Consider the following 15888-nt stretch of genomic DNA (forward strand, 5'->3'; position numbering starts at 1 on the left):
TATGCTATCTCCATGGCTACCAGGCACATGGTCCAAAGTTCACTGAAAATGCAAGCAAGCGTATAGTCCAAAGTTCACTGGGAATGTAAGATGAAATTTCCTTCTTTTTCAAGATGGAGTCAGCTTGGCCTGTTCCTTTCCTCCTTCAGTCCCAGAGAAATTAGTCACAGCCCCTTTCAAGATTCTCTTGATATTACAATTTCTGATGATGCATGAGTTTGAAGGCCCAGGATAGGTGCTACTTAAATACCATTCATACAATCATAGAATTTTAGATTCTTAGGGAATTATAAACATCATCTTGTCTATTACTGTGTCAAAGTTTAATGTTTCCAATACTCCCTGTGGGATTTCCCCTTTATCCTTGATCACCTTTACTACTGTATACAAATATTTTTTGATAAATTATCTATTTTAAATGAATGAATAAATATATATACATAATTAAAATAAATATATCAAAGATATAATAAAATGTTAATTCACTTAAGATAAATCAACATTAAAATAAATTATATATGTATATGAATTAAACCAGTTTATATATATCTATATACACCTATATACATATAAAGACAAACTCTGTAAGTCATCTTTTTTGTAGCAGTAGGATATTCATACTTCAAACAGTAATTTTCTTGAAAACTACTCAGTGATTTTCTTGCAAACCTCTCATCCTGTCCTCCATATAGGACATCTCTGAGGACAAATAGGAGCAAATACCTGTATCGCTTATAGGATTTATTTATTGATCATAGGTCTATGAGGCTAAATCAGTTCAGTTCAGTTCAGTCACTTAGTCATGTCCAACTCTTTGCGACCCCATGAGTCGCAGCATGCCAGGCCTCCCTGTCCATCACCAACTCCCTGAGTTTACTCAAACTCATGCCCATCGAGTTGGTGATGCCATCCAGCCATCTCATCCTCTGTCATCCCCTTCTCCTCCTGCCCCCAATCCCTCCCAGCATCAGGGTCTTTTCCAACGAGTCAACTCTTCGCCTGAGGTGACCAAAGTATTTGAGTTTCAGCTTCAGCATCAGTCCTTCCAATGAACACCCAGGACTTATCTCCTTCAGGATGGACTGGTTGGATCTCCTTGCAGTCCAAGGGACTCTCAAGAATGAGGCTAAATAGAAGAGGTTAAATATTTCTTCCAGGTAATATCTTTTAAATATAGATTTAAATGGAGTCTTAGAAAATTACAAGATTGTTTAAAACAAATTGATTTGTGGGTGAGCTATGAAAAGGTATACTCAAGTAAACATAAAAGCATTGTCTCTAGCCAGGGGTTAAAGATCAAGCTGATTGGTGACAGAACTGGTCACACAGTGGCATAACTTCTGGAGTGAATAACTATAAAGTTTGATACCACACTCAGTGAGAAAGCCTTGATAACTTTTATAGCACTGTAAAAAGAGTACGTTTTTTGCAACATGCTACTCATGAACTAGTCTCATAAACAAGGAAAATGTTTAATATCTCAGATCTTTTTCTTTCCTCCCTATTTCAGTCCCAATTCCAAAATATCTTTTTTAAAATTATGATTATTATTATTTTTTAAGAAATGGCACTTACAGAACAATGGTTCCTGGTCAGTTCAGCTCATTCCAGATGGACAGATTTTTCAGCACATTCACTTCACACTGTGACTTTTTTCTTCCTAAGCTTGCAGTGATGATGGCTACTGAAGAGCCTGTGAATAAGCCTGCAATGAGACGAGGGTCTAGGATGAGAAAATCTATAGACCCTTACCTCTATAGCTACAGTCTTGACAGCCCTCTCTTGCAACACTTTCCTGCATGCTCACTATCCTTCAAAATCCTTCATCCTCTAAGCCTATCAAATGTATAAATACACATACTCATTAAGTTGACTATAGATATAAAAATACAATTTCATAAATTTCATAAAAAGATCAATTTTCTTGGAATCTTCACTCATAAAGAATCAACATCAAAAGGCCTCTATATTACCTAATGTTGGTGACAGATGCTTAGTAAAGGTTTCATATGTCTCCACTTATCCTTGTTTATTATAAGTCTCTCATTCAGATTCCGTAGTTGTATTCTTATTTAAACACAAACGCACAGGCATGCACATAACAATACAGCATAATGGCAATGAATGCTTGCCCAGTGTATGTGAACCACACAATTGTCATGGTTGCTTGGCAACCACTGACAGGTACTATAACTGGAGAGCAAGGGATACAAAGCAATGAGTGAAAGACTTATCATCTGCTCTGATTTCAGATGGAAGGGAACTGTCTTAAGAGCAAAAATGTCTCCTTTGGGTTATGAAAGACAAACAGAAGGAAAAAAAAAAGTTTATTTGCCTATTTTTTTTTAAATTAAGCTAAATCAACAGGTGTATTATTATAGGATAGTAAGTTGTTTCATGAAAAAATAGCTGATTATTGGTCAATAGAAAAGATGGATGTACCTAACAAATTAGCTGTTGAGTATACTCTCATTGTGGTAGGGTAAACTACTGATACTGCTTTGCATGCACATCTATTTTCCCTCTTATTCCCAGATCAAAGAAAATCTTACGAGACTTGAATTTTTACCATGGATCTTTTAAATGAGCTTTTAAATGGGCTTCCCCGGTGGCTCAGCAGTAAGGAATCCGCCTGCAGTGCAGGATTCCCAGGAGACACAGCTTCCATCCCTGGGATGGAAGGATCCCCTGGAGGAGGGCATGGCAGCCCACCCCGGTATTCTTGCCTGGAGAATCCCATGGACAGAGGCGTCTGGCAGGCTACAGTTCATAGGGTTGCAAAGAGTCAGATGTGACTGAAGCAACTTTGCACACTGCACACACACACCCTGGTGGCTCAGCTGGTAAAGAATCTGCAATTCGGGAGACCTGCGTTCGATCCCTGGATTGGAAAGATTTCCTGGAGAAGGGAAAGGCTACCCACTCCAGTATTCTGGCCTGGGGAAATCCATGGACTGTATAGTCCATGGGTTCGCAAAGAGTCGGACATGACTGAGCGACTTTCACTTTTAAATGTCTGTCAAAGGAAAAACTTGCTTGTTTAAAACACTGCATTTTTCTCTCCACAGTGTCTATCATATAGTTGGCTAATATTTTAAGTATGGGCTTCCCTTGTAGCTCAGATAACAAATAATCTGCCTGTAATGAAGGTGATCCGGCTTTGGTCCCTGGGTTGGGAAGATCCCCTGGAGAAGGGAATGGCAACCCACTCCAGTATTCTTGCCTAGAGAATTCCATAGACAGACCATGGGGTTGCAAAGAGTCAGACACAACAACTGAGTAACTAACATACACACAAATATGTTAAGCCTAGATTCTAAAGGAAATGAGCACAGATTCAGGCATTACTCTTGGTAAAACTTAGTTTTGTCTTCCCTGAGTCACAAAATTTCACATCTTACTGATGTGGCTATTTTCCATAATATGCATTGATATCTCTGCTTATGCTTTTCATACCTTTTAGTTTCAGAATATGTGTTTCCTCCCAAATAGTCACCTTTTGTTCTTCAGGTAAGATGAGTCAAATATATCTTACTCAGACCTCTATAGAAAAATAATTTTTGTTTCTTTCAAACATGCTACTGTCAAATGTTGGCTTTCCTGGTAGCTCAGCTGGTAAAGAATCTGCCTGCAATGCAGGAGACCTGGGTTTGATCCGTGAGTTGGGGTTTTTAGACAGGGATATTTGTAGACAGGATGATCTCTGAGGAGCTGATGGGTAAGTATCAATAGAAACCTGAAATAAGTGAAGGAGAGAGTTGTGAGCATTCCAGAGAGAAGGTGCAGCCAGGCATTGAGGTCCTAGTCCAGGGACCAACCTTGAGAGGTGGAACAGCAGCATAATCCACTGCGGCTGGAGTAAGCGTGTACGGGGAAAGAGGGAATGTGGAGCAGAAGCGTGAGGTGCACGGGCAGGTGGTGGGCCATAGAGCTGGGAAGTGGAAGTGGGAGGCTCCTGTGTCCACAGGACTGAATCTTGCAGGTGGGGCTCACCAGCGCCCAGAGGTTTTGGCCTTGCCACGGGCAGTTGAACTGCAAGCTTGACTTCTGGCAGCCTGCCTTAGCGCTTGCCCTGCCACTCAAGTTTACTCAGCTTCCCTGCACATCATCTCAATTAATCTTGAAAATCAGCGCTCTAGCATTTAACTTTTTTAGAAGCAGATGAAAAGTGTGTTTGATGACGATACAGTTTTTAACAGCTTAGGTTCACATACCAGTGGCTTTTAACATAGAGTTATGCATGCTTCCCAATGCGGGAGACTCGGGTTTGATCCCTTGGAGGAGGAACTGGCAACCCTCTCCAGTTTTCTTGCCTGGGAAATCCCATGGACAGAGGAGCCTGGTGGACTATAGCCCATGAGGTCACCAGGAGTCAGATACGACTGAGCGACTTAACACCACACTGATGAATGTTACTAGAGATATGAAACATGATATCTGAGTAAATTTCATACTTAACATCTTCAAACTGTACATATATATGTATATATGTGTATATATATACACACACACACATATAAATTAAAATGCTTATACATTTGACATTTTTAGTCCCATTATTGATATTTTAAATTACCATCATCATAATTCTTTCAGTTGTAGGAAATACCATAAGTTACATTTTAAAAAACGATTAGGTAAAACAGATGAAAAAACCGATGAAAGAGCAAACTCTACATGTGCTTCCCTGAGTCTAAGAGAAGTGTAGATTAAACTGATGGAGAGAGATAGTAATCTTTTCCTTATTCTCTAATTTCTATTGACTTTCCCATGATAAGTTAGAGAAAACAAGATTCTAAAAGATGCTTTCATTTAACAAATATTAAGTGTTTCCTACCTCTTAGTACTAACTTCCTTTTCTAAATAAGAAAGCAGGGCCATAGATAGGTTAAATATTTTGACCATAAGAAAATGCTGGCCAATGATAGTGCACAGACAAAATGAAGTCTCTCAATCTGAAACCTAAACACTTAATCTCTGAATTCATTGCCTCTTGGGATCCTTTAGCTCACCTGAGTGTTCAATTAAAGGGGTCACAATATCTCTCTGTAATACCAGCTACTTGACCATAAGATGGGCTTTCCTGGTGGCTCAGACGGTAAAGAATCTGCCTGCAATATAGGAGACACTAGTTTGATCCCTGGGTTGGGAAGATCCCCTGGAGAAGGGAATGGCTACCCACTCCAGTACTCTTGCCTGGAGAATCCCATGGACAGAAGATCCTGGCAGGCTACAGTCCATGGGGTTGCAAAGAGTCAGACACAACTGCGACTAATACTTCTTTTTTTTACCATCATATACTATGGGAAACTAAAATTACCAATTCCATCATTCATGGGACATTTCTGGGAATTAATCTGCATTTATAACCCACATTTGTGAGTTCACCTGCAATGTAATGAGTTGACCTTACCTCTTCAAACTTTCCACTTTTGCTGCTTTCTTTCTTTTTTTTTTTCATTTCTATGTTCCATTGGAAAGACTTGTCTTTACCATTCGCAAATGGACAACTTAACCTAGAAGAGGTTGATCCCTTAGTCATCCAATTACTATTCAGATTTTCTTGAGCATCTCACAAGAAAAGCTATTTAAGCAGGTGTAAATTTTAGAAACTTCAGTCCTTTTAAAAATGTTGAACTTCTCAGTAGTCCACTTTTTAAAAAACTTTATAGACTATACCAAATCATTGACATTGTTATGGAAAGATAGGAGGGGTTGCTTTAAGAAATCAAGTTTACAGTAGCCCCCTCTCCTTATCTGCAGGGGTTACTTTCCAAGACCCCCAAGATGCTTGAAATCTTGGATAGTACCAAACTCTATATATACTATTTCTTTTTCCTATGCATATGCACTTGTGATAAAGTTTAATTTATAAATCAGGCACAGTAATAAACTAACAACAATAATATAATAGAACAATTAAAACAATAGAATGTATTAGAAGTTATGTAAATGTCGTCTACCTCTCACTCTCTTAAAATATCATATTGTACAAATTTAATCCCTTTTCCATCTTCCCTAAGCACTTACCACACACAGCGGCCATAAGTATTGTAGTGTGAGGTGCAACAGCAAACTGGCAATTTTTTTCCTTCTTTACAATTTCTTGGGTAGAAGATTTATTATTGTAGATCTTAGCAACTTCAGCATTCGACTTCTTTATTAAGTCAGTATCTCTCACCTTTTCACTAAAAAGAAGCACTTAGTGGCTTCTCTTTGGCGTATCAAATTGCCAGCATCACTACTCTTGTCCTTTGGGGCCATTATTAAGTAAAATAAGGATGACTTGAACATAAGCATTGTGATACCATGGCCGCTAATCTGATAACCTAGAGACTAAGTGACTAACGAGGAGGATGCATTGGACAAAGGGATGGTTCATGTCCCTGGCTGGATGCAGCAGGACAGTGCAAGATTGTATCACTGCTATTAAAAATGATCTGCAATTTAAAATGTATGAATTATTTCTTTCTAGAACTTTCCATTAATATTTTCAGACCACACTTCACCACGGGTAACTGAAACTTTGGAAAGCAAGGCCGTGGCTAAGTGCTATCGGTTTACTGTATCTGATGTAGGTGGCTGAAAGTTCCTCAAGGGGAACTGAAGTTCTTAGTCCAAAGTTTTCCCATTACACATTTATGTTATCAGACTTAAAGAGAGGAAACTGTTCCCAGAACAGTGTGAATTATTTTATTTTGAAATTTTACTAATGCTTTAATAGAGGGAAAAAACGAATAGTTCCATTTAACATTAAGAATTTTACCTTTCAGCTTTTGACCATAAACAGAATTCCATGTAATTTCCTGGAGAATGCTAGTTAAAAGAAAATCCTCTACCTGTAAAATTGTGAAAGAAGCCACTTGAAATAAAGGCAGAGAAATTAATAGAGATGATTAGTTTCTTCTTACATGAATCAGCAATGATTGGTGTTTTTTTTTCTTTTTTCCCCAAAAAAGTAAAGCAAGAATTTATGTACACAAAAGTACACTCTCAAAGGGAGACCAGATAAGCAAGTAAGTAGTTGCCCTGAGTTTTCTTATCAAAGTGGTTATGTAGGACGTACAGATGAAGGGGTGGAATATTCATTGAAGAATGCAGGGTTGAGGGTTGTATCCCCTGATTTTCATCCCAGCTTCACCTTTGATTGCTGTTTATTGATATACAATATTAAAATCAAGAGAAATCAATTTATGTTTAGATCATAGGCAATGATATATATGATATCTTTAAGTGAATAAACATTAAGGAATTCATTTTTTCAGCTGCAAAACTCAATCTAGATCTTGTCATAAAATTTGATATGTATTTGACTGCATAATCAGAAAAAAAAGAATATCTTGATATGTCTATAAGTGTGCCTTAAGAAAAGAAATGTAGCATTGATATAGGAGTTGGAATAGTTTTTTCATTGATTCTCAAGTAAAGTAAGAGCTATATAAAATTAAAAGTAAAATATTGAGAGGTGACAGAAAATCATCCATAATTTAAATAAAAAACTGAAATTCTATTACAATGAAAACAAATATTAGTTATATTAATATATTACTACTGCTCCCTTATGTAAGTGGTGCTTGAGTAGTTTCCTTCAAATACTCAGTAATAAGACTATAACAGTAAGGACTGATGTTCTCACGAAAGTTTCTGCCTGTAATAGGAATGCATTTCACAAATCAGTCTTCTGGATAATGTTCGGCATGGATGTTAGCAGTTATTTATACTTCACATATTAGAATTCCTTTGGAGAACCAATTCACATGAAGGCCACAATACATTAATACCTAGTGTGTATGCTTAGTTGCTCGGTTGTGTCTGACTCTTTGTGACCCCATGGACTGTAGCCCACCAGGCTCCTCTATCGATGGAATTCTCCAGGCAAGAGTACTGGAGTGGGTATCCATTCCCTTCTCCAGGGGATCTTCCCAACCCAGGGATCAAACTAGTGTCTCCTATATTGCAGGCAGATTCTTTACCACGTGAGCCACCAGGGAAGCCTGAATGATGCCTATCAGCCTAAGAAATAGTTCAAACTTTTGGTTATCCATTGGCTGCCCTTGGTTGTCATTTCCTTATCTGAAGGCCTGAATCTCTCTACCTTCTAAATTGCCTCTTGATGACTGGGAACTCACTATCTATATAGAGACCATCCACATCACCAGTATTTGCTAGCTAAGACCTCTGATTTCCCTGATTAATTTCTTGCAGTTGATCTCCACGTACACTAGTCAGTTCACCTGTAGAAACATGCTGTTTCTAAACCTTAAACTCTGACTTCTTCCATGATGTAGAAACTTCTGGACTGTATAAGTACCATACCTCTCCCACTTAGTAGAACTACTCCATGGGTCAGATCTACTCCATTGTTTTCTTTTTTTTTTTCCTTGTTAAGAACCCTTTATTTCTTTCATTACTTACATTGTTGTGCATCAAACAAAATTTATAACTGGTCTATGAGTTCAGAGTCTTGGAATGTCTTTATACATCTCTATTAATGCCCATGTATTAAAATTGTCATTAAGTTCTACTTGTCATTAAGTGTGCTAGGCACTTTTCATACACACACTCTTTCTTACACCTTACAACTATTTGAGATTAGTGCAAATATTCATTTTTATCAAATGAGGACACCAAAGCACAGAGTTATAGACATTCTATAAGCCAGCATAGTAAGAAATTAATAGTCAAGATTTAAATATAGGTGTTTGGACTTCTGATTCTAAGCTCATATGCACTATATTTCAATTGCTTTTCAAAGTAACTTTTTAACAGGGTTACTAATCTAGTAATTCAGAGAATGTGATAGTGTAGTCTACCTAGAATTCAATATAGCATTTGATGGGATATGTCATGGAAATATTTTTCATCTCTTTTTGAAATGGAGAAGTATGTGCTGAATACTTATTTAATCAAGTAGATTTGTACCTGGTTTTAGGATTAAAGGATCAATGCTAAGCTGGAGGGAAATGTGTTGTTACGCCATAAAATTCATTTCAATCTCAACAGTTAAGCATATTTATTAATGACTTATGTTTACATATGCAAAACACAATGATCAGACTTACAGATGAGATGAAACTGGAAGAAAGAGTAAATGCTTTGAATTTCTGAACCAAAAATATCCTGATAGACTGCAGCAAAGGGCTGACTATTAAAAGATAACATTAAACCAGGAAAAAAAAAAAAGCCTAAGATTTTGTACTTTCCTTAGATGTTCAAGGCAGCTAAGCATAAGTTTACATATTGGAGGTGTGGACGAGTAGCAGCATCCATGGAAATGGTTTAGAGACATTACATCAACAAGTCAGGCCCATGTGAATCACCAATTTGCTATGTGAAAGTGAAAGTCACTCAGTCATGTCTGACTCTTCGTGACCTCATGGACTGTAGCCTGCCAGGCTCCTATATCCATGGAATTCTCAAGCCAGAATACTGAAATGGGTAGCTGTTCTCTTCTCCAGGGGATTGTCCCAACCCAGGGATCAAATGCAGATCTCCCACATTGCAGGTGAATTCTTTACCATCTGAGCCATCAGATAATCTGAGCATAAGTATCATGGAGAAAATAGGACAGTACCTACAATGAAAGAAAGGCTACTGCCACACTGCTCAGTTCTCATCAAACCACAGATATGCTTTTTTTTTTTTTTTTTTACTGTTTATCAATAACTGCACTTGAATGATAGTGTGAATACCATGGGCATATTTTTTGGGGGGCACCAAAGTTTGGTAAAGGATGTCATATAACATGAGAGTGCCTGAAGAAGGTATAGATGCTTGCATGATAAAGAAATGGAAATCTGTTTGAACTTAAATATTAAAAAGATTTTTTGAAAAAAGTAATTTTACAAATATTCTAGTCTCCCAAGAGTTATCTTGGGGGGAAAAGTATGGAAGCAAAACTATAAGACAAGTTTATGAACATAAAGAAGTATCTTGAAATATTCAGAGCTAAGAAACACCTTATGAATATCCAAGCATAAGACTGAAAATTATCTTGCTCTATAGTTGTAGAGGGATTTTAAGGGTAAACTGTGGTGTTGAATTTTATGTTAATGAAGATTCCCTTCAAACTATGAAAAGTTAGGGTTATTTCCCTTGCCACTCTTTTAGTTTGTCTATTTCTAAAAATTGAGGTCAGAAAAGAAGGTTTCTCCTTGGAGGAAAAGCTGTGAAAAACTTAGATAGCATATAACAAAGCAGAGACATCACTGGCCCACAAAAGTCTGTAGAGTCAAACCTATGGTTTTTCCAGTAGTCATGTATGGATATGAGAGTTAGACCATAAAGAAGGCTGAGCACTAAAGAACTGATGCTTTCAGTGGTGCTGGAGAAGACTCTTGAGAGTCCCTTGGACAGCAACAAGATCAAACTGTTCAATCCTAAAGGAAATCAGCTCTGAATATTCATTGGAAGGACTAATGCTGAAGCTGAAGCTCCAATACTTTGGCCACCTGATGAGAAGAGTCAACTCATTGGAAAAGACCCTGATGCTGGGAAGGATTGAGGGCAGGAAGAGAAGGGGATGACAGAGAATGAAATGGTTAGATGGCATCTTTGACTCAATGGACATGATTCTGAGCAAACTCAGGGAGATAGTGAAGGGTAGGAAAGCTTGGCATCCTGTAGTTCATGGGGTCACAAAGAGTTGGACACTACTGAGCGACTGAACAACAAGGAAGGTGCTAGAGAAAAAAGATGGCTGTTTGTAAGTCTACAGAAACTCAACACTATGAACATCACAGGCCTTTGAAGCAGACCTGGCCTCCTTGGGGAATAGCAGCCTCTGCCTGCATGAAACTTTTATATTCTAGTCTGTCTTCTGTTCTCTGCCTCCCATACACTTAAGTCTTAGTTCAATTTTTAAAGATTTTTTTTTTAATGTAGCTCTTTAACTTCTATGACAGAAATAGGGACTCCACTATTCCTCTGTACATCATTACATTCCTTGACAAATATTGTCCCTATGCTAGAAAAATGTTTAAAGTAGCGTAGGGGGGATTGATCACTTCAGTGGTTCACACTGACTCTTTTAATATGACTCCAAAGATAACTTTTTTTCTTTATTTTTAAATGCAGGGTCTTCTCAGTTGCTGGAGCAGAGTGCTGCATGCTTACACTAATAGTATCTTAGAGTAGATCTTCACTGACTTCCACTGTTCTGTCTTTCAAAGAATCTTATCTTCTTTCTCTGAAAACTGGCTAAAAGATAGAGGTAAACGAAGAAAGGGCATTTCCATCACTTAAGGGCCTACTTAAGGTCTAAACTATGAGTCCTTCTTTCCCATTTACAATTGCATTTGGTCCTCATACCAATTTGGGAGAGTAGATGTGGCTAGCTTAATTTCACAGATAAGGAAATGGAGAGAGGTTCAGCTATGAAGTGGGGCTGACTCCAAGGCACAGAGTACAGACTGGTGTTAGAAAGAGTTGGCATCCATAATTGCACCCTCTTATTTTCTCCCCACTGAGGAGGGTGGAAATACACAGACAAGAAATGAGTGAGCTCTCACAGTTCTAGTCCTTAATTGCACAAATCTACTCCCTGTAAAGACGTGCCATTTATAGGCACAAGAATACAAACAACCCCAAAACAATTAGCATTAGGCTGCAGGGATTCTGGGAAAGTAGCACCATAGGAAGAAAAATGAAGTCTTCAGGCTTTTTTCGGCACTCCATGTTAAAAACTGTGAAAATACGAGTTTTCAAAACTTCTGAAATAGTTGAATAAATTTTGACATCAATTTTATCATAATTTATATTTTCCTGAAAAGAAGAAATCTAGTGAAACCACAGAAAACATAAATGCCAAGTTTTTAAACTTTGGCCACTAAAACCTTAGGACAGAATCTTATCTACTTATGACATTTTCTACTTTTTGTAGACTCCAGGTTGAAAAGAAATCAGAGTCTAACTAAATTTAATGCTTCATATATGAGCCTGAGAAAAATAAAACAAAAGATATATTGTTTTAATGATGCTATTAGGTTGGTGCAAAAGTAATTGCGGTTTTGAATTGTTGAACTTTGCTATTAGAATACATTCTTAAATATATGTGGTTACGTTATACATCATTTTAATATGCATTTCTCACTTTATGTTTTTCTGCTAATGACTTAGTACTTGCTATTTATCTTTATTTTACACTAGGGAAATGATGTTAGATAAAAAGCAAATTCGAGCGATTTTCTTATTCAAGTTCAAAGTGGGTCATAAAGCAGCAGAGACAACTTGCAGCATCAACACATTCCACCCAGGAACTGCTAACAAACTTACAGTTCAGTGGTGATTCAAGAACTTTTGCAAGAGATTAGACCTTTGAAGATGAGCGTGCAGTGGCCGGCCACCAGAAGTTGACCATGACCAATTGAGAGCAATCATCTAAGCTGATCTCTTGTAACTGCACAAGAAACTGCTAAAGAACTCAATGTCAGCCATCCTATGGTCATTCAGCATTTGAAGCAAATAAGAAAGGTGAAAAAGCTGGATAAGTGGGTGCCTCATGAATTGACTGCAAACCAAAAAAATTGTCATTTTGAAGTTTCATCTTTTATTTTTACTGAGCTTCCCTGGTGGCTCAGATGGTAAAGAATCTGCATGCAATGCAGGGGGCATGCAGTCAATCCCTGGGTCAGGAAGATCCCTGGAGGAGGGACTAGCAACCCACCCCAGTATTCTTGCCTGGAGAAGCCCATGGACAGAGGAGCCTGGTGGGCTACAGTCCATGGGGTCGCAAAGAGTCAGACAGACTGAGAAATTAACACTTCTCTTACTCTAGGCAACAACAAAAAATCATTTCCTGATAACCTAATTGTGACATAGGACGAAAAGTGGATTTTATATGACAGCAGCCGACAACCAGCTTAATGGTTGGACCAAAGAGAAGCTCCAAAGCACTTCCCAAAGCCAAACTTGCACCCAAAAAAAAAGGTCATGGTCACCATTTGGTGGTCTACTGCCTGTCTGATCCACCACAGCTTTCTGAATCCAAGCAAAATCATTACATCTGAGAAGTATGCTCAGCAAATTGATGAGATGCACCAAAAACTATAACACCTGCAGCTACACTGGTCAACATAGCGGGCCCAATTCTTTTCCACAACACCTAACCATACTTCACACAACCAACACTTCAAATCAAAAGTTGAACAAACTGGGCCACAAAGTTTTGCCTCATCCACCATTTTCACCTGTCTCTTGCCAACCAACTACCACTTAAGCATCTTGACAACTTTTTGCAGGGAAAATGCTTCCACAACCAGCAGGAGGCAGAAAATGATTTCCAAGAGTTCATTGAATCCCTAGGCACAGATTTCTACACTATGGGGATAAACAAACATTTCTCATTGGCAAAAATGTATTGATTATTGGTTTTTATTTTGATTAATAAAGATGTATTTGAACCTAGTTATAATGATTCAAAATTCAGTCCTAAACTGCAATTACATTTGTTTTTTGTTTTTTTTTTTTTTAGCATGAGTTTAAATTTTATTTAACTCGTTAATGAAGGAGTTGGCAGAATGACAGAATGACTGAGCTGAATAGGAAAGAATTAGAAGAGCTAGTTTTCTTATAATTAGTGGACAAAGGAATTCTGAAATGAAATTTCTAACTTAAATATAAAACTAGTTAATCTTCTGCAGACAATTAAGCTGTATAGCCATTTGAGGTTCTCTTCTGTCCTGGATATTTTTTTTTTAAAGAAATGGCACTGTTAACAGTTTTCTATAAGTTAGCATCTAACTTTTTTTCATTTATTTATTTATTTTTTTTCCATTTATTTTTATTAGTTGGAGGCTAATTACTTTACAACATTTAAACTGCAATTACATTTGCACCAACCTAATACATCTACATGAAAATGATAAAGAATTTTGAAATGGAAAAGATTTCCCACTTTGAAGCTCAAGTTTCTGTTTTATTTCTTTGGAAATAAAAATACCTACTTAAAGGACAGCAGTAATATGTCCAATGTTGCATAAAATCCCTTTGGACTTGATTTTCTTGTTGAAGAAGCATATATTTCTTTGCTGCTCTAAGTTCCTTTTGAATAAGTCATAGCTTTATCAGACAAAAGGACAACCAGCAGACAAGTTCTATATTCTGTAAGAGGCATAGCTTCATAGTCTATATATGTGCAAAAATACTGCCTATAGTTGTAGAGTTTCTGAGTAAAAGAGAGGTCAACCACGGCCACCCACTATGGCCATTGACCACACTGGGCAATTAACTGAGATCCTGTGTTCTTGCATGGAACAAGGGAGCTGGACTAGCTTTTTTGCAGACATTTATCAGGCCTGACATCTTATGTGACCTCATTTTTTCTCTGACAGTACTTTTGGTGCAACTGTTCAGGATATATGACACCAGAAAACTCCCAAAACATAACCAAATGCCATCCTTTCTTTCCATTTTGTGAAACACAATATGATACACTTTCCTTAAGTTACAAAGGCACTTTAATTTTATTTTATGCACTAGAACTTAAAGCAACCCTTTCACATAAAAAGAACAGTGAATATTTATTGAACAAACAAATGAGTGAATGAATTCATAATAGTTCATTTTGGACCATGAATTCCTATCAACATTTCAATTACCAAACTACTGTTTGCTAAACACACTTATATCATTATCAATACTAACATTTTTAAAATGATACCCATCTAACAACAATGTTTTATGAAACTTCCCTTGAATCAGTATAATTTAGATGAACAAAGTTTCAATGAGTGCCATTATATGCCTCTGCCTGGTTCTAGATGTGGGAACAAAGGAATTGGGAAGAAATAGTATCTGCCCTCAAAAATTTCACAATCAAGTCAGATGGTCACTGATAACCAAGGCCTCAACAAAGAGGGAGAATACCTGGCACGTGTTCAGTGCAAGAAGAATATGCACCCATTTTAAAGATTCAGAAAACTTTTTAAGAGAGAGCATTAAAGACAGGTATTAGGAACAGGCAGAGTTTTGACAAAGACTGGTGGAAAGAAGTTTCTAATTTTTTCCTATTCTAACTTGAAAGGTGCTTGATCTACCCTGGACTTAGTCCATAAATTCCTTTACATGATTACAAACAACAGGGACCTGAATAACTTTTGTGACCTTTAGACTTTATTAAGTCATTTCATGAACTTCATAGTATCCAACCCACATGTCAGGCAGAGCAGACACTATCACGCTCATTTTGGAGATAATGAATCCGGTTTCTGAGATTTCCAAAGTCACAGAAATAACAGATGATTTAATGGAGGGAAAAACACCTTTTATCTTGGGAAACCAATACTATTAATGCTGCTATACTCCTAGGTTAAATCAATTGTAGAAAACGGTCACTCAAAGCAAGGCAAGCTTTCCATGGGAATAAAGTATGCCCTAAGTGATATGATTTAACCAAAAATTTCTTAATTATCATCAACCACACTATAATGTTGTGGGTAATAATAGCACAGACATATGATTAGGAATTAGATCATACTGAAGGTGTATAGAAAGGAGGTGGGGGGGTTACTGGAATGTTTCGTGAGAATTCGCCAGAAGAGTAACACAGTGTATGTCAGGTTCTACAAGTATGTGTCAACCCACTGAAAGGACATCACAGGCAGGGTACTGATGCAAAATATTATTAGACACCTAGGGTAGGCAAATTTGTGTTTAAATGAAGAGCTCTGTAGTGCTTTCTCCAATAGAAAGCCTGTTCCTAGATGGGATGGGATCTTTTCTTGGGTTTCTGGACTAAAATCTATCTGTTCTGGGAAGACTGAAAATTTACAAGGAAGAGGGGCACAATACGGGAAGCATAGTTGAGAGGAAAGGAAGGCCAAGTAGCAGAGTCTAAATGTCCGGATCACTCTCCCCATGTATCCTTAGCTTTAATTGACTACAGTAGCT

General features: G+C 37.5%; 1 long non-coding RNA gene across 1 annotated transcript in view; it reads right to left on the reverse strand.

Moving 5' to 3' along the window:
- Positions 1-1536: 1536 nt before the first annotated feature.
- The window catches only part of LOC110151460 (uncharacterized), a 537693-nt gene continuing 523341 nt past the window's right edge, over positions 1537-15888 (reverse strand). Inside the window, exon 3 of the long non-coding RNA XR_011492815.1 lies at positions 1537-1705. This is a non-coding gene — a long non-coding RNA (uncharacterized lncRNA). The remainder of the gene's footprint in view (positions 1706-15888) is intronic.

This window comes from Odocoileus virginianus, chromosome 18 (assembly GCF_023699985.2).
Source record: "Odocoileus virginianus isolate 20LAN1187 ecotype Illinois chromosome 18, Ovbor_1.2, whole genome shotgun sequence".
NCBI classification, from domain to species: Eukaryota; Metazoa; Chordata; class Mammalia; order Artiodactyla; family Cervidae; genus Odocoileus; species Odocoileus virginianus.